Source organism: Heterocephalus glaber, unplaced genomic scaffold (genome assembly GCF_053883595.1).
Source record: "Heterocephalus glaber isolate CG9 unplaced genomic scaffold, H.glaber_assembly_v1.0 deba00000122, whole genome shotgun sequence".
Classification (NCBI taxonomy): Eukaryota; Metazoa; Chordata; class Mammalia; order Rodentia; family Bathyergidae; genus Heterocephalus; species Heterocephalus glaber.
Genome location: NW_028258138.1, coordinates 35,833,892 through 35,855,063, shown reverse-complemented (window position 1 = coordinate 35,855,063; position 21,172 = coordinate 35,833,892).

Genomic DNA, 21,172 nt, shown 5'->3' with positions numbered 1-21,172 from the left:
ACTAGTGTACCCAACTATATAAAACAAATGATATCAGACATGAACAATCAAATAAGCACTAACAATATTACTGGGGGACCTCAACATCTGCACTGTAACAAATAGATAGATCAGCTACCCAGAAAATAGACAACATAATGCCAGAACTCAAACTGTTGAACAAATGAACTTAACAGATGTTTACAGAGTGTTCCACTTCATAGAATCAGAATACACATTCTTTTTCACTCCACACTGGTTGTTCTCCAAAATAGAACACATACTTGCTCATAGAACATGTTTAAGTAAGTGCAAAGGAATCAAAGTTATCCCTGTATATTATCAGACCATAATGTAAGGAAATTAGAGATCAATAGCAAAAGAAAGCACAAGAATTTCATAAGCACATGGAAATTGAACAAAATACTTCCAAAGAACCAGTGGATCACAGGAGAAATTAAAGAAGAAATAACACAGTTTTTATTATTAAACGAAAAAGCAAATACAACATATCAGAATATATGGGACACAATGAAAGCAGTCTTACGAGGGAAATTCAGAGCAATGAAAGCTCATAATAGGAAAACAGCATCAGCCCAATTAAACAACCTGATGCTGAACCCTCAAGGTTCTAGAAAAAGAAGAGCAGGACAAACCAAAAAGCTCATACAAGGGAGGAAATTAGAAAGATCAGGTCAGAAATCAATGTAATGGAGATTAAGAGAATGATGCAAAAAAAAAAAAATCACTGAAGCAAAGAGTTGGTTCTTGGGAAGAATAAAAAAAATTGACAAACCCTTAGCCAAACTTATAAGAAAAAGGAAAGAAAACGCCCAAATCTATGCAATTAGGAATGAAAAGGGTGAAATTACAACAGACCCAGTAGAAAACTAGACAATTATCAGCACCTACTTCATGAACCTGTACACCAATAAGATATAAAACACAGAAGAAATGAACAGGTTCCTAGATACATATGAATTGCGAAAGTTAAAGGAAGAAGACCTAAAAATTCTAAACAACCAAATATCAATCAATGAAACTGAAAATGTAATAATAACTTACCAACTAAGAAAAGACCAGGTCCTGATGTTTTCACTGCTGAATTCTACAAGACTTTTATAGAGGAACTACTGCCACTACTCTTTAAATTCTTCAACAAAATTGAAAGGGAAGCAATACTGCAGAATTCATTCCTGCAAGAAAACATCACCTTGATGCCCAAAGCAGAGAAAGACTCAAATGAAAAAGAGGCCAATCTAATTTATGAGCATAGATGACAAAATCCTTAATAAGATACTGGCAAGTAGAATGTAGAATATTATCAAGAAGATCATAAACCCTGACCAAGTGGGATTCATCCCAGGGATGCAGGGATGTTTCAACATAAGCACATCAATCAATGTAATACACTATATCAATAGAGCTAAGGACAAAAACCATATGATCATCTCAATTGATGCAGAAAAAGCATTTGAAAAAATGCAACATGTATTTCTGATAACAACTCTACAACAAATTGACATAGACAGTCTCTACCTCAATCTGATAAAAGCTGTCTATGAAAAACCAACAGCTAATATCATACTAAATGGTCAAAAACTTAAATCCTTCACACTAAAATCAGAAACAAGACAAAGATGTTCATTATCACCACTCCTGTTCAATAAAGTTTTAGAAACATTAGCCATGACAATTAGAAAAGAAAAATAATTAAAAGGAATAAAGATAGGAAATGAAGAAGTCAAATTGTCATTATTTACAGATGACATGAATCTCTATATAGAAGACCCCAAGAAAGCCACCAAAAGCTTTTGAGACTTAATAACCAAATTCAGTTGAGTAGCTGGATACAAGTCAACACACAAAAATCAATAGCTTTCCTCTAAATTCACAGCAGTATCACTGAGAGAGAAACAGGGCAAACGATTCCTTTCACAATAGCATCCAAAAAACTGAAATACCTAGGAATCAACCTAACAAAAGAAATCAAAGACCTCTTCTCCGAAAACTATAGCACTCTGAAAAGAGAGATTGAAGATGATATCAGAAAATGGAAAGTCATCCCCTGCTCCTGGGTAGGAAGGATCAATATAGTAAAGATGGCCATATTTCAAGAACTGCTATATAGATTCAATACAATCCCAATTGAAATCCTAGCAGCAAACTTCACGGACATTGAGAAAATGATTCAAAAATTTGTTTGGATCAAGAAGAGACCCACAATAGCAAGAGCAATTCTAAGTGACAGAGACATGGCAGGGGGTATCACAATCCCCAACTTGAAACTATACTACAAAGCTACTGTGATAAAAACAGCATGGCACTGGCAAAGAAATACTCCTAAGGAGCAATGGATCAGATTAGAAGATGCCACAAAGACTCCAGACACACTCAGCCACCTCATCATTCACAAAGGAATCAAATATCCTCACTGGAGGAAAGATATTCTCTTTAATAATGGTGCTGGAAAAATTGGGTTTCAACTTGCCAAAGACTAAAACTAGACCTATATCTCTCACCATGCACTAAAGTAAAATCAAAATAGATTAAAGATCTAAATATTGAAACAGAAAAACTAAACCAGCTGGAAGAGTGTTTAGGAAGAACTCTTGAAGACATTGGTGTACCGAAAGATTTTATGAACAAAACCTCAGTTGCCTGTGAACTAGCACAAACAGTCAACAAGTCAGATATTTTCTTACTAAAAAGCTTCTGCACACCAAGAGAAACCACTAACAGTGTGAAGAGATCACCCACAATTTGGGAAAAAATTTTCATCAGCTGTCCCTCAGACAAAGGACTACTCTCTAGAATATACAAAGAAAAGAAGAAAGTCAGCCCTTCTGAATTTAAAGTCCCAATCCAAACATGGGCATTTGAAATAAATAGACATTTCTCAGACAAAGAAGTAGAAAGAGCAAGTAAGCATATGAAAAAATGCTCAACATCACTGGTCATTCAAGAGATGCAAATGAAAACAACAGTGAGATTCCACCTTACTCCAGACAGAATGGCTGTTATCATGAAATCAACCAATAACAAATCCTGGCAGAGCTGTGGAGAAAGAGGAACCCTCCTCCACTGCTGGTGGGTGTGTAGACTGGTGCAACCACTGTGGAAATCAGTATGGAGATACCTCAAAGAACTAGGACTGGAAGTCCCATTTGAGTCAACTATTCCCCTGCTGGGTATCTTCCCCAAAGAATTAAAAGAATCATACCACAGTTATGTATGTGCACCCATATTCATAGCAGCACAATTCGTGACAGCTAAAACTTGGAAGCAACCCAAGTGCCCATCATCTGGGACAAGATAAAGAAAATGTGTTTGTTTGTTTTTTTAAATGGGGTACTACTCAGCCATAAAAAATGAGAAATTGGAGACATTTATAGCTAAATGAATGCACATTGAGGCAATACTCAGTGAAATAAATAGGACACACATGTAAATACCAAATAGTTTCTCTAATGTGAGAAACTGAAAGTGTAAATAGTGACTAAAAGGTATAATAAATAATGTGACATAGGAAGAAAAGGGGCAAAGGGGAAGGGAAACTGATAGGGGTAGGGGAAAGGAAAGAAGGGTATGGAATTAACATGAGAAAATGAAAAAATGGGAACTAAGTCTTTGTAAATATGATGGGATGGAGGGGTTGAAGGGAGGGCAGGGGAAGGGGGAAAAATAAGAACCAAGAGAGATTATGTAAAGGTGCAAATTTTCAATGATGAATGTCATTATATTGTGTACCTAAAATATACCAATAAAATAAAATTTAAATGAATAAAGCAAATTAGCCACATGCTCAAGGCTTTTTGTCCGTGAGATGCAAGAGCCTCCTGGATCACTCATTCTAAATTATCTCTGTGTCTGTGTCTGTGTCTTTAATTTCCATTCACCTCCTCCAGGTAGTCATTCCTAGAAGGCTGTTCTTGTGCAACCTATAGAGAAAGCTAAAAAATTAATTAAGGAGTTATATTGTTGAAACCAATGTAGCTTGGATTAAAAGGGTCCAAATGGAAAAACATAAAGGGTTTCATGGTCTGGCTTATTTTAATTAGAGAGAAAATTGACAAAAATATTAAGCTATAAGTATTGTTCTTTTTTATTATAGAGAAAATTTAGCACATGGGACAAAGGTCCACAGATAGCAAAAGACTGGTGACTACTTCTAGGGTGGCATATTAGCTTAACTGTGAAATATTCTATACCTCTAGGATTGTGAGATTAGTTATGACTGCCTGGATGTCAAGATTTATGTGGAACAGTAACGGCCATATACCTCCTTTCCGACCATTTTCAAATGCAAGTGAATAGTATTGTTACTCTGTCACGTATTGTCACTGAATGTGACTTGGTTGCCTAGGAGGTACAGCCCTAAATTCCACTCTACATACACTTTCAGAGCAAGAAGTTCTGGACTTAGTGTTTGATGTCATGATTAGATGAAACATTTGGAAATATTGGGAGTAAATACGTGTATTTTTGTATTTTTCTAAGGGGATCATGAATCATTAGGGTAAGTGGAGGAGTTACAAGATGGGTGAATTAGTATTTTCATTCTCTCATCCTTTGTTTCCTAAATAGTTATTGTCTTTGCTTACTGGCACTTTCCTTCCAAACTGACTCCAGTATTCATTGGCCAGGGGACAATATAAAAAATTCAAATGGCTAGAAACTTTTAAAATGTCTTCATGTTTATTCTTGCACTCCTTCACTGTTTTGTACTATAACTCCTGAATGAGGAGTTGTTGGCTAGAAAACTGAATGATAACAAACAAGTAACTGAATTGTAGTTGTTGGGTAGCAGCTTTTTACTCATCCAGACAAATTACCAAAAGCATTTTATATAGTGCAAGCCTCTACCTGATTAACAGATGACCTTAACAAGAGTTCATCAAGCTTTATTGAGTAAGTCTAAATGTGAAAATCAACAACCTACAGAAATTTGAGCTAAATTAATGATTAGAGATTTTATGTTTGAGAATGTTGTGTTATGAGACAAAAATAACTCCTAGCCATAACATACATAACATTTCATCTCCTAGAATGTTTTTGTTTGTTTGTTTGTTTTGTTTTTGTGATACTGAGTGTTGAATTTAGGGCATTTGCCCTGAAGTACATTCCCAGCCCTTTGTTAAATTCTTATTTTTTTGGTGCCAGGGATCTAACTTGGGACCTTGTGCTTGGAAGGCAGGCGGCGGCACTGCTGAGCTAAATCCCTGGCCCCAGGCCTTCTTTATTTTACTTCATTTTTTAAAATTTTGAGACAGAATCTTGCTAAGTTGCTTAGTTGTGCAGGCAATCCTCCTGCCTCATCTTCCAGGAAATCTCGGATTATAGGTGAGTGCTACCACATCCAACTCTATCTTAAACTAGTTAATATGAGCATAGCCAATAAAATTGATCTAACAACAATCATTTTATTGGATATCCTTTCATAATAAGGTTGTGAAGATCCAGAATAATCAATGTAATCAGTAGAAGAAAATAAAAAAGAAATCAGTTATTTCACAATTTCACACTAGATGGAAAATGTCATTTTCAAGAATACAGCTGTTTCCAGGAGTTGAACATGTATGGTAATACTATGGGATTGTGTGTATTGAACTAGAAAAACATTGAACATTAAAAATTATTTTCCACCAAATTTTAGAGTTGAAACAGTTTTATGAGAGATAAATAGAGTCAATATGAAAATATTAGCAACTTGTATAGTGTAGTCTGTCAAGAAGCTTAATGATGAAATTATGCTTTTCAGTCTCAGAAGTAATTACTATGTCACTACAATGTGCAAGGATCCATCCTGGGTAATGAAGGTTAAAAAAACAGTATCTTTTTTAAAAGCCTGCTCTCTGGTAGATTAGAAAATAAGTTTAGCAGATATAAAGCTCAAAGATAGGCTGTACCATTCTTACTTGTTTTTTGTATTATTTCAAAATTTTTTTAAAAAGAAAAGATTTATAACCAAGACTGAATAGTCTAGTTTATAGTGAGACCTGAGTTGAATTGCTAACCAGCTCCGAAGCATGCAATAAAACAAAATTAAGACTTTATTACTAGCATGTGTTTTTTTTTCTGCTCTTTGTGTTCAAAGAAAAAATCTATCTGTGAATGTGCTATACCTCTACAGCTACTAGGTCAGCTTGTTATATATTAGATTTAGTCCTAGCATTCATGGGAAAACATCCTATTGATTTGATTTTAGGTCTTGGATCTCTCTGAAATAGGGTTTCTTAAAACTGACCCTATTTATATTTTGGGCAGAATTTCTTCTTGTGGGTGCTTATTCCATGCACTGGGAAATATCAAGGAATATCCCTGACCACTTCTTATTAGATACAAGTACAACCCTACCATTTTAAACAAAAATGATCATCTGCTGATAAATGCCAAAATTTCCTTGAGTTGCATAATGGACCTTGGTTCAGGAACACTCCTCTACAACGTACAATTGCAGGGGCTGATCCAAAACACACACTTGAGTGGAACAGTATTGTCAATCAAAGGGACATTTCCTCTTTGATAATATTTTATTACTAAGCAAACTTTGAGGGAGTTACCACTCTCTTAAGGGCCTCCCGAAAGAACCGCCTATTAGCAAACCCTCCAAACGTGCCTAGATATATGCATCTCACTTATTGAAAGCACTTGGTTTTGGTAATTAAAAGCACTGAATTTCTTCATGTAGATTTTTTTCATTACTATATAGTCAAAAATTCCATTAAAATCATGTAATAAAATAAGCCATTATGTAAAACTACTAGAAAATGTTTAATCATATATAGTCTAACAGAAAAATGAAACCAAATACTGTCGATGTGCCCTAATCCCTCTCAAAACAATAAGCTTAAATATGCATAGATAGGATGAGCATCAGGTGTCTAGCAACTTGGAATTCTGAGAAACTTTGAACATTTATTCTAGAATGCCATTGTGTGCTGTAAATATTCAAAATCATCATGTGAAATGAAAATAGGTATCTTTCAGGTATGCAGTGTTTCAAAGGTATAATCAGTCAGTCAGACAGATGAAAAACTGGTAAGTGAACATTCTGCTCCCTTCATAGCTTTTCTGACAATAATTTGGTTATTTTCTTTTTATCTTACTTTTAGATAATCTATTTTGTTCTAAATTTTGCTTGTGTGTATTAGGTTTTTGTATTACATTTAAGCTTTAAATGCTAGCCTATAATTTAAATGAACAATGATAAGCTTGTAACTCAAAGAATAGAAATTTTTAGTTGTAAAAAATTGAATTTTAAATGGCTTAAGTAATTTATGTTAGTTCTTCTCTTCTGAAGATGTGTTAATCCTTTGTCCGGGTCTCCAACTGCATGTATTGATTAGATTTGGAAATGAAGGTGCACTCAAACATCTCCAGGAGCCTCTAAGGTCACTGATTCCTGACATTCAGTTCCTGGCTGAGCAGTAGGAGTAGCAACTTTTCAGAATTGCAAAGTATGAGATACTCCACCTGAGGTGTTGTTAATGCATACTCAAGTTTGTGTTCACATGAAGTTAAATGAACTGTGGAATTCCAGTACATAATGAAAATGTGGTGCAGTGAAGATTGTGAGAAACTATAATATACATCCTGCTTTAAACTGTTTTTCTTGTTTTTTAAAATTGTTTTAAACAGTCTAGTAAATAAAAGGCATGAAATGAAAAACAAAATAATAGATTAGGATGAACTCTGATTTATTGCCTGGAGCTGCCAGCTTTTAATACGTATGTATGTTCTGTGCTGTTTATATTTCCACTTAGATTCATTTTTAATAATAATTATGTCACATTTTCTTCTTTCTCACTGCTAGTTTTGTATATCCCTAGAATGGTGTACTTTAGGTCTTATCTTCATGAATTATTTTTTAGAAACAGTTATATAATTTGAATCAAGAATGTTACATTTAATTATTTTTACTTCCAAATGCTCCCATGTTAGATTTAATTTATTGAATAATAATGTTTGAAAATATTTTTTAAAAAATTAACTCTGCTAGACACATATTAGTCATTGAGGGGTTGCTCAATTATTTGTATTTTTGGCCATTAACAGACAAATATAAAAAGTCAACTGCAATTGATTTTTTAAAGTACCTAATTATCCTCTAATGGCTGTGGATTTTTTTTCCTCCTCATTTTTCAGTTGCTCTTCTGGTTAATAGCGCTAAAATTTTCATATGTGGAATTTTGATGAAACTTGGTTTGTGTAATAAAGGTATCTGCTTTCAGTTCAAAGTAAACAGGAACAAGAGTTTTTTGGGCTTTTTAAAAGTATTTGTAGTACTCTGATTGTTTAAATTATTATTTAATTGAAAAGCATTTTTTTTCTTAAATTCTTTTATTGGTACATTTTAGGTATACAACACAATTACATTTCTCATTGGGAACTTGTACCTTTACAAGATGCATCTTGGTTCTTATTTTTTCCCCATTCCTAGCCCTCCCTTCACCCCCTCCACCCTTCCCTATTTACAAAGGCTTTATTTCCATTTTGTCCATTTCTCATCATTTATCCTTTTCCTTCTTTCCTTTCCCCTGCCCCTCCCACTACCCCTACCCCTTTGAACCTTTTCTTCCTATTTTGCATTATCTATTATTCATTCTAATCATTGGTACATTTTAGGTATACAATATAATGACATTCATCATTCGAAATTTGCACCTTTACATAATCTCCCTTGGTTCTTATTTTTCACCCTTGCCCAGTCCTCCATTCAACCCCTCCATTCCTCCCTATTTACAAAAATTTTGTTCCTATTTTTCCATTTTCTCATATTAATTCCACACCCTTCTTTCCTTCCCCCTACCCCGCCCATTTCCTTCCCCTTTGACACTTTTCTTCCTATTTCACATTACCTATTATACATTTTAGTCCTTATTTGCAATTTCAGTTTCTCACACCAGAGAACTATTTGGTATTTATACATATATGTCCTATTTATTTCACTTAAGAGTATTTCCTCAATGTGGATCCATTTAGCCATAAATGTCCCCAATTTCTCATTTTTTATGGCCAAGTAGTAGATTTAAAAAAAAAAAAAAAAACAAATTTTCTTTATCCAGTCTTCAGTTGATGGGCATTTGGGCTGTTTCCAAGTTTTAGCTAGCACAAACTGTGCTGCTATGAACATGGGTGCACATATATCACTGTGCTATGATTCTTTTAATTCTTTGAGGAAGATCGCCAGCAGCGGAATAGTGGGGTCAAATGGAACTTCCAGTCCTAGTTCTTTGAGGTATCTCCATACTGATTTCCACAGTGCTTGCACCAGTCTACACTCCCACCAGCAGTTGAGCAGGGTTCCTCTTTCCCCACAGCCCCACCATTTGTTATTGGTTGATTTCATGATAGCAACCATTCTTTCTGGAGTGAGGTAGAATCTCAGGGTTGTTTTCATTTGCATCTGCCGAATGAACAGTGATGTTGAACATTTTTTCATGTATTTATTTGCTATTTCTACTTCCTTGTCTGAGAAAGGTCTGTTCATTTCAGATGCCAATTTTCAGATTGGGTCTTTAAATTTGGGAGATCTGATCTTTTTAAGTTCTTCATAGATTCGAGATAATAGACCTTTCTTTGTCTGAGGAAAAGCAGGTGAAGATTTTTTCCCACATTGTGGGTTGTCTCTTCACACTGCTGGGGATTTCTCTTGCTGTGCAGAAGCTTTTTAATAAGAAGAGATCCCACTTGTTGATTGTTTGTGCTAGTTCATGGGCAACTGAGGTTTTGTTCATAAAATCTTTTCCTACACTGATTTCTTCAAGAGTTCTACCTAACCTCTGTTCCAACTTGTTCAGAGTTTCTATTTTAATATTTAGATTTTTAATCCATTTCAATTTTAGTTTACTGCATGGTAAGAGATATAGATCTAGTTTTAATCCTTGGCAAGTTGAAGCCCAATTTTGACAGCACCATTTATTAAAGAAGTTATATTTCCTCCAGTGAAGGTGTTTGGCTCCTTTATGGAAGATAAGATGGCTGAGTGTGTCTGGCATTGTTTCTGCATCTTCTAATTTGTTACACTGTTCCTCAGGTCTGTTTCTTTGTCAGTACCATACTGTTTTTATCACCATAGCTTTGTAGCATAGTTTCAAATTGGGGATTGTGATACCCCCTGACATGTCTCTGTTACCTAGAATTGCTTTTGATATTCTGGGTCTCTTCTTGTTCCAAATGAATTTTTGGATTGTTTTCTCAAGGTCCATGAAGTATGCTGCTGGGATCTCAATTGGAATTGCATTGAATCTATATAGCAGTTTGGGAAGTATGGTCATTTTCACTATATTAATCTTTCCTACCCAGGAGCAGGGGATGTTTGTCCATTTTCTGATATCATCCTCAATCTCTCTTTTCAGAGTGCTATAGTTTTCAGAGAAGAGGTCTTTGATTCCTTTCATTTGGTTGATTCCTGGGTATTTCAGATTTTTGGATGCTATTGTGAAAGGAATTGTTTGCCCTATTTCTCTCTCAGTCAGTCTGTCATTCGTGTAGAGGAAAGCTATTGATTTTTGGGTGTTGACTTTGTAACCAGCTACTTGACTGAATTTGATTATTAAGTCTAGAAGACTTTTGGTGGAGTTCTTGAGGTGTTCTATATAGAGTATCATGTCACCTGCAAATAATGACAATTTGACGTCTTCATTTCCTATCTTTATTCCTTTTATTTCTTTCTCTTGTCTAATTGCTCTGACTAGTGTTTCCAAAGCTATATTGAACAAGAGTGTTGATAGTGGACATCCTTGTCTTGTTCCTGATTTCAGTTTTTAACCATTTAGTATGATATTGCCTATTGCTTTTCATAGATGGCTTTTATCACTTTGAGGTAGAGACCACCTATTCCACTTTCTCGTAGGGTTTTTATCCTAAATGCAAGTTGGATTTTGTCAAATGCTTTTTCTGCATCTATGGAGATATTCATATGTTTTTTTTTTCCTTGGCTCTATTGATATAGTGTATTACATTGATTGATTTGCATATGTAGAACCATCCCTGCATCCCTGGGATGAATCCCACTTGATCAGGATTTATGATCTTCTTGATGATCTTCTGCATTCTATTTGACAGTATCTTATTAAGGATTTTTACATCTATGTTCATTAGTGAGATTGACCTATATTTCTCCTTTTTGGTTGGGTCTTTCTATGCTTTGAGGAGCAAGGTGATGCTTGCTTCCAGGAATGAATTTGGGAGTATTGCTTTCCTTTCAATTTCATTAAAGAGTTTAAACAGTAGAGGCAGTAGTTCCTCTCTAAATGTCTTATATAATTCAGAGATTAAGACATCAGGACCTGGTCTTTTCTTCATTGGTAATTTTTTAATTACATGTACCATTTTATTGGTTGATATTGGGTTGTTTAGAATTTTTAGGTCTTCTTCATTCAACATTGGTAATTTATATGTATCGAGGAATCTGTCCATTTCTTCTGTGTTGTCCATCTTATTGGCACATAGGTTCTGGAAGTAGATATTGATGATCCTCTGGATTTCTGCTGGGTCCATTGTAATTTCATTATTTTCCTTCCTAATTGCATGGATTTGGACCTTTTCTTTCCTTTTTCTGGTAAGGTTGGTTAAGGGTTTGTCAATTTTGTTGATTCTTTCGAAGAACCAACTCTTGGCTTCATTGACTTTTTGTATCATTCTCTTAGTCTCCATTGCATTGATTTCTCCTCTGATTTTTATAATGTATTCCCTTGTATGAGCTTTGGGGTTGTCCTACTCTTTCTTTTCTAGAAGTTTGAGGATCAGCATCACGTTGTTTAATTGGGCTCGTTTTGTTTTCCTAATATGTGTATTCACTGCTAGAATTTTGCCTCATAAGGTTGCTTTCATTGTGTCCCATAGATTCTGATATGTTGTATTGTCATTGTCACTTAATTGAAGTAACTGTCTGATTTCTTCTTTAATTTCCTCTGTGACCCATTGGTTATTCAGAAGTGTGTTGTTCAATTTCCATGTGTTTATGAAATTTTCGAGTTTCTTCTGCTATGGATCTCCAATTTCATCACACTATGGTCTGATAATATATAGGGGATAATTTCAATTTCTTTGCACTTAATTAAACATGTTCTATGTGTGTGTATGTGGTCTATTTTGGAGAATGACCCATGTGCAGCTGAGAAGAATGTGTATTCTGATTTTGTGGGGTGGAAGATTCTGTAAACATCTGTTAAGTTCATTTGTTCAAGAGTTCAATTGAGTTCTAGTATTTCATTGCTTATTTTTAGTCTAGTTGATCTATCTATTTGTGACAGTGGGGTGTTGAGGTCCCCCGCGACAATTGTATTAGTGCATATATGACTTTTTCTGTCTGTTAGTATTTGTTTTGTATAGTTGGGCACACTAGTGTTTGGTGCATAGATATTTATGATTGTCATCTCTTCCTCTTGTATTGTTCCCTTTTCAAGGATGTAGTGTCCTTCTTCATCTCTCTTAATCAGTTTTGTTGTGAAATCTACCTGATCTGCAAAGAGGATAGCGACTTCTGCTTTTTGGGGGGGTTCCTGTCACATGGAGTACTGTTTTCCACCCTTTAACTTTCATTCTATGAGTTTCCTTTTGAACTAAGTATGTTTCTTGTATGCAGCATATTGTTGGATTTTGCTTCTTGACCCATTCTGCCAGTCTGTTTCTTTTGATTGGTGAATTGAGACCATTAACATTGATGGTTATAACTGAAATTTCTTGACTTGTCATTGCCATGACCTTTTCTTTTTGTTGGGTTCTCCCCCTTTACATTTAATTTCTTGTCATGCCAGATGGGTTCATTCTGCTTTGCTTCCTGGGGTTGTGAGCCTCAGTGTCTGTTCCTAGGATACTGTGTAAAATTCTTTGGAGTGCTGGTTTGGTATTCACGAAGTTCCTAAGGTGCTCTTTGTCATGAAAGTATCCTATTTCTCCATGCATTTTGAAAGATAGTTTTGCAGGGTACATCAATCTGGGCTGGAGGCTGTTTTCTTTTAGGGCTTGGAATATGTCACTTCAGGCTCTTCTTGCCTTGATGGTTTGTGTTGAGAAGTCCGCTATGATTCTGATGGGCTTTCCTTTGTATGTGATTTGTTTCTTTTCTATAACTGCTTGTAGAACTTTGTTCTTCTGTTGAGTTTCTGTTATATGCCTATGTGTAGATTTTTTTTTGATCAAGGCTATTTGGAGTCCTATATGCCTCACTTATCTGTATGTCAAGTTCTTTTCCCCTGCTTGGGAAGTTTTCTGCCATTATTTCTGTGAAGCTTTTCTTTATGTCATCTGCACTCTCCTGTTTCTTCACTGACTCCAATCAGTCTCATGTTATTCTTTGCATCATCTAGCAGCTGTTGGATTGATTTCTCATGTTTCCTTATAGTTTTGAAACAATTTTTCTTTTCCTGGTCCTTAATTGCAATCTTATCTTCTATATCTGAAATTCTGTCCTCACCTTGGCTCATTCTGCTGTGTAGACTTTCAATGGAGTTTTTCATCTCCTGGAAATCTATTTGAATCTGTTTTATGGATTCCATTTGTTTCCTATGTTGGGAATCTATCATGTTCCTGAGCTCCTCTCTAGATTTATTAATCATGTATTGCACTAGAAGCACAATTTCTCCTGTTATCTGAGAAATTATTTCTGATTTCATTTTTTCCAGATCCTCTTTTGTTGCCAGTTCAGTTGGTCCAGGTGGTTGAGTATCAGAGTGTTCCATCTCATTTCCCTTTGGGGTTGCTGTAGGTGATCTGGAAGTCTGGTTTTGAGACTTATTTATGTGTTTTCTCATTTCAACCGGGGGGGCACAGGGTTGCTATTGGCACCTGCACAGCTCACCTCCTCTGAGCTGGGAGAAGTGGGCCAGTGGCCAGGAGTTCCTGTAGGTATGGTGGCCTGAAAGCCCCTTCCTCTGGACCAGGAGCTATGGGTTGGCGGCTCAGAAGCCCCTACCTCTGGGCCGGGAGCAATGGGATGGATGGCAGCTGAAAAGCCCTTTCCTCTGGGCTGGGAGTAGTGGGAGGGATAGTGACTGGGCAGCCCCTTCCTCTGGACCAGGAGCAGTGGGACGGTGGATCAGAAGCCCCTACCTCTGGGCAGGAATTCTTTAAATGCTGAGAACTTGATTATCTCCAGTACAGTGGTCTGGTGATCTGGTGTCCTCTGCATCTTTGTAGTGTGGAACCAGGTGGCTGTACAGAGAAGAGGCCAAAGGAGGAGGAGGGGGTCCAGTGGATTGCTCCAAAGGCACGGGCTGATTTGGTGTTTTCCACACAACTGGCAGCCTTGGGACTGAGTCTGCAGACCTGCCTGTCTGCAACGGGTTTATTCGGTGTTTTCAGCGTGACTCAAAAAGCATTTTCCACCATGGATTCTTGACTGTTGGTAATTAGAACATAGATAGATAAATAACGTGTCACTTATGAGGAGATTTGATAAAGGGTACCTGAGCAAAACTTGTTAACCTTCTAAACTTTCCCTCCCTAGAATGTGATAAAATGTCTTTTAGGGTAAATAAAATGTATGAACTGAAAAACTGGAACAGTGCATAAAAACTGCATTTTCTGCCTTATGTGATAATATTCTTGCTTGTAAAATGTCAGGAATGACTTTTACACTATAGACTATACTGTCTCATGAATTGGTTTATTTAAATACATGTATTTTCTTAATGTCAATAATTTTGAATGAGACAAATACTTAAGAACTGATTCTGCCACAATGCATTTCATACTATATAAACTTAAAATAACCTGAATTTCAGTCATCTAGTAGTATTTGAACTTGTAACCTTTTCCAATATTATTTAAATATTTTATTTTCTAGGTTTTGGCACTTGATTATTTTAATTTGAACATGGTAAGGTTTTCAGATGTAATTTGGATAAAAATGTAACAGAAATTTAAACTATTAAAATTATTTATAGTAGAAGGTTATTATAAATAATAATTTTAAGTTTTAAACTAAAATATACAAGTCTTTTCATTTTAAAAGTGATATATCTAAATTTTATTTCCTCTTTAAACTTTTGAGAAGTAGTCAAATCTATAGGTAAGGTGTGTGTATGTGTGTGTGTGTATAAAAGAGCTATATATACCTTTTAAATTTTTGCTTATATTTATATTAGTATTTTCATGTTTTTCCTATTGATTCAGAGAAATGCTTCATGTATTCGAAATATAAATTCTTTCTCAGGTACAGGTACTATAAATTTCTTCCATATCAATGAGATTTAGTGAATTGTTTGTAACAGCATGTGATCTAATTTTATATCTATTTTAATTTAAATTTTCCTTGTTTTCAATATTCAATTTTCTTTATGATTAGTGCTTGTTTTCTTTCTTGAAAAAATAATTTACTTCTTACACTAGGTCTTTCTACACTCAGGTCTAAAAAATGTTTCTTTATTTTTCATTTATATTCACCTCTATATTTCTGGGCTTCATTTTAATATATGCTGTGAGACAGTAAATGTTTATAAGATTTTTAAAATAATTTTTACTGCTTATTAAAAATATTTTCATTTTTTTCAGTGTGCTACAATAGCATCCTTATCATAATAGGCCAATTTCTAAACATTCACCTGAGGTTTGATGTCTTGTGTATTGTTCTAACTCAGTATCAGACTAGAGTATGTTTTGTATTTTGTAATGTTAGATCTATGATTTAGTCAAATTCTGTGAATAGACTTGTCTCTTCTACCCTGACATTGAATATATACTTTAGAATTTGCTTATCAATTTTCACCAGAAAATAAAATCTTGGAAATTCTATTCTATTTTTTGAATCTGCAACACTTCAAGTAAAATGGCCATCCTGCAGTGATGTGTTCTACAATTATATCATGGTATATTTTTCTATTTTTAAAAATATCTTAAAATGTTTAGTAATATTTCATGTATTTTTCTTGGCAGGGGGAGATGTACTGGAAAATATTTCATTGAAATTATGGTGAGACATACACTATCACATATTCATATTAATGGAATCTTTGTAAAATGCCATTTTCTTGTTACACTATATTGAAATATACAATTTTCCATATTTATTTTGTATATTGCAACATGATAGATTTCCTGTTGTGAATTTGTCATAAATGTATTTTGAATTTATCTTTAAATAATTATAACACATGTAAATATTTATTGTTATAATTTTTATATACTGTACTGTATTTTTTCTTCATTTTACTAGTTAAATTTTTAATACATTGTTGAATACAAATAACTATCCTCTTCACATTCTTAATCTAGAGGAAAGAAATCTTTCAGTATACTCCATCACAAATGACATTTGTACAGTTTCTATAAATATTCTTTATCAGATTAAGGGACATTATTAATATTTCATAGTTGACTAAAAATTTGTCATATTGAATTTTACCAGATGGTTTTTATTGTACCCCTTGAGATGATTATGAACTATGTGTTCTCAGTTAATGTGCTAAATACAGTGACTGATTTGGAGGCAATAAACATATTTCACTTTTTGCAGAAAGACAATAAACTTTATTATGATATGTTGATCTTAATAAATTGGTGGATTTGGTTTCCTAACATTTTATTTATAAATCTTGTGAATAAGTGAAATTTGCTTCCCTTTGGTAGATAATATGTTCCATAAAAATTAATAGGGAAGCAAGCATTCATCTTTATCTCTGTCCACATACCTATCTGTCAATCTATCTAAGAGAGTTATTTACTTTTAATGCTTATTGCTTCTATTTTTTCACATTCATGTTGCTCTGTATTTGGTAAAAAGAATTTGAATTACCACTTACCACTTTGACTTCTTAAGTTAGAAGGATTTGGTTTAACTTGTTTATCTTCCTTAAGTAGTTAATGTGTAAGACCTTGTTTCTTCCTTTGCTTAATGTATCTATTTTTTTCATTAAAGTCATAAATACTTGCATGTGTATATGAGCTTTATTGTTAATGAAAACACAGAAACCTAATATAAATCATAATATATTGAGTAAATGAATTACAATTACTATAAAATTCTCCAAATTTGAAGCTTTTTGCATACATTTATGTCTCTTCATAGACAGATAGATAGGTATAGATAGATAGATAGAGAGAGAGAGAGATAGAGTTGAGGTCTAAAATTACAAAATGTGGTTGAAGAATCTGTAATTTCAATTCCTCCATGAAAATTCCCCACTATGGTGGTAATGATTCCAAAGCTCTTTAACCAAATATGTAAAAATTTTCTTTTGATTTTCAATATTTTTAATATTACTAACTTGAAACAACTATTGTGTCTTCTTTCCAAACCTAGATATTAGAAAGCAAGGGTTCTAGTTGTTTATTTAAGATGAATATCTGTTTTCCTTTACTAAGTATTAGATAAGTCTCTTGCTTTCATAGTATATTTGATTTGATAAAACATCTTTCCTACTTTATCTGTTGTTACTATGAGGCTCTTCAAGGTCCATGTTCATGACTTTCCCAACAATGTTCTTGAGAATTTCTTAGCATGACTGTCATGTCTACCAGTTTGAAACTTTATGCTTCTTACCTTGGTATTATTCTTTTTTAATTTATTCATAATTACTTTATTTTTTAATTATTACAAACTGAACCATTTTTTCCCCAAATTTTTATGTTAATTTGGAAAAATAATCTGTTGTCCTTCCATTTATGATTTAATATGTGTGCTTTACAATATCAACTTTAAGACATTTTCCTTACCTCTCTTCAAATCCCTTTCCTGCTTTTCCATCTCATTTTTACAAACTGGGAATTTCTGCATCATTTATCATGAAGAAAAGCAGGTCTATTCTATTACAAAAAAACACCAAAAATAAAACTACAAGAAACATTGCACATGCTGTAGGACAACAATAAACCCTTGAGATATTTATGGTACAAACTGAAGATATATTTCATTTTTGAATATTTTCCCACTTGCTGAATGGCTTCATGATTCACATCAATTTTAAATCTGAATGCCTGCATTGTTTATTGCTTAAATCCCATATACGTAACTTGCCAAGCCATAGCAATGTTAACTTGTTCAAACAGTTATTTAAACTGAACTAATTTTTTAGTTTGCTCCTCATTTTCTCATGCCAGGTTATTTTACTCCTGTAACAACTAAGTATGTTCACTGTTTCATAGCCTCTCAACCTATTTTCATATGAGTACATAATACCAAACTAAATAGGATTTTTACTTCAGTCATTTACTTAAAATTCACCAGTTGCTTTTCAAATATTTAAGAATAAATTTTTATAATTAGCATATAATCTTATCTTTTATCATAAAGTTTCTTTCAATCTTGGACCACAGTATCAAAGCTACTAAAGTAAATGAAAAATACTATAATACATTGTTTTCATTTCATCTTGGTGTGGTTCAAATATTTTGCATATATAATGTGAAAATATCACAAAAATATAATAATGAGTAAACTCATATCTTTATAATTTCTTTAAAGCTAGTTTTATTCACTAGGCTATATCTTCTTTGTATTCCTTGTTTTATTAATGTTGCATTGTAATATATGCTTTGTTTTTATAAAATAATTAATTAGAAGTATGTTTGATCTGTAATAGCCTTTGAATAGCTATTATTGTTTGAGACCTTGCATAATTATTATACAATATTCTCCCTTTTCTTCTTAAATGCATATACTACTGTTTGAAAAATAATATTTCACTTCAAATAATTTTTTATTAAGAATAAAGTCTCATTTTTCTATTTAATTTACTTTTTTTGGGGGGTGGGCACTGGGGATCAAACTCAGGACCTTGTGGTTGCAAAACAAGCATGGTGCCAGTGAGCTAAATCCCCAGCTATTTAATTTAGATTTGTTATAAACTTTTTTCTTTTCTATTTTATGTTGCCTTACTCAAATATCTTAAAATGATTATTCCATTTCATTTTTTCTATTTGAAAAATGTTTTTTTATCCACCGTCTTTGTATTTTATAAAATGATTGATCTAAAAATTAAAATACCAAATCCTAATTTTTAGTTTCTTTAGAATTCATAGTCTCTCTCCACATACATAGTAATAACTGGCATCTTTATATTTTCATCGGCTCTCTTTCTTTTTTTATTTCTTATTTTGGTACCAGGGATTGAACTCAGGACCTTGTACTTGCAAGGCAAGCACGGATTAACCCTCTTTCTTACTGTATTGCTCAAATATTTTACCTTTGCCTAAGTGATGAATAATACTAATTATTACCATTATTGCCTTAACTAGTCAATTTTACTTTATAATATTAAGAAATAATATTTTTGAATATAATTATATTTATATTATATTTATATAATTATATTTACCTTTTTTTGTGTGTGGTACCAGGGATCAAACTCAGGACTTTATGCTTGCTAGACACTGAGGTAAATCCCAGGCCCATATTTACCATTTTTAATTATCTTCCTTGTTACTGCAAGTTCAAGTTGTACTTTAGCATATACTTTCAATAAAAGTATGTTGCTTCAGCATTCCTTATAATGGAGGATTTTTGAAAACAGATTTTTTTGTCTTCTGGTTAGTAAATATATATATATACACATATATACATGTATATACATATATACACATGTACATATGCATATATGTATACATACATGTGTATATACATACATATACATACATACATGTGTGTGTGTGTATATATATATATATATATATATGTTTTTTTGTTTTTTTGTTTTTTTTTTTTTTGTACCGGGGATTGAATTTGGGACCTTGCGCTTGTGAGGCAGGTGGCAGAACCACTGAGCTAAATACCCTGCCCCGTAAAAATATTTTTATTTCACTCATCCTTTTTGAAAATTATGGAAAACAATTTTGCAATTTTGCATCTCCATTGTATTTCACAGTATGATATTTTGTGTATTTTTGCATTGTGTATTTTATTTTTTCTATTCATTAAATGTATTGGTACATTTTAGGTATACAGTATGATGTGAATTGTGGGGGTTTTTTGTTTGTTTGGTTGGGTTTTTTTGGTACCGGGCATCAAACTCGGGTCCTTGCACTTGCAAGGCAAGCGCCGGAACCACTGAGCTAAATTGTGTATTTTAAGGAACATATTCTGATTATACTATTCTTAGTTGACAGAGTTCCTTCATCACTTTTATTGAGCATTATATTAATTCTGAATGATATTTTTCAGTGAGAAGTATTTTTCTTATATTTAATATCTTTTCTATTGTAATATTGTTGTAATGTTTCTTATGTTTTAGAACTTTTTGGAGATGTTTCTTGATGTAGTTATTGGTGTTTATCTTGGTTGAAGTCTATTGAGCTTTTTAGATTCCTTAACCATTTTGTGACATCTTGAAACTGTTGACATGTATTAAAGTTATTCTTTGTTCCTTTTTTCATCTTTCCTTTTGGAACTGCAGTATTGAATGTGTAAATCTACCAATATTGCACTACAGGTAACTGAGTGCTGTTTCACATACTTTTAATCACTTTATTCTCTTTCCTCAGACATCTGCTCTTCTACTTATGCTTTCTACTTACTTGTTTGTTCCAGGAAACAAATATGAGCAGTTTCCTCCTCTCCCATATTAAATTTACAAAAATTTCTTACTTCAACCTTCCATATACTATTTTCAACTGACTTGTTAAATGGAAAGACTTTTCAGAAATGCATTGGAAAGTTAATAGACTAAGAAGGACACATAAAAGAAATTAATTTAAAGAAAATACCCTGTGATCTACCTTCAGGAGACATTAACACATCTCAAGACTACAGATTGTAGTCATGAAAAACTACACTAAACCTGGACTCTATCAATATTTTGTTGGACATCTTACTACTCTGGACATACAGCAAACTGTCTCAAAAACATACATGTATTTTTATGCTCCCTATAAGCATGGAGAAACATGAGGTGCAATACAGAGAACATGAGGTATAAATGGGGACTATAGAACATGCAGAACATGAGATGTAAATGTGGACTTTGAGGGATAATTGTGGTTTTTACTGTCTCAAGCACTCCTGTGATTAATTAGCTGACCAACTCTGAAACCATAGTGGTTTCTTCCATTCTAAGCAGTCCAATTCAAGGAGGAACCAATGTCTACTTTTTAGGACATGGCTTTTCTATTTTTATTCAAATAAAATATTTGCTTCCACAAATTAAGTATTTCTGGATCCATTTTTCTTATTTTTTAACAAATCACATATGGTACAATTTATATTTTTCTCTTTAGAATGCTACAAAATTCCCAATTTACAAATTTATTGGCT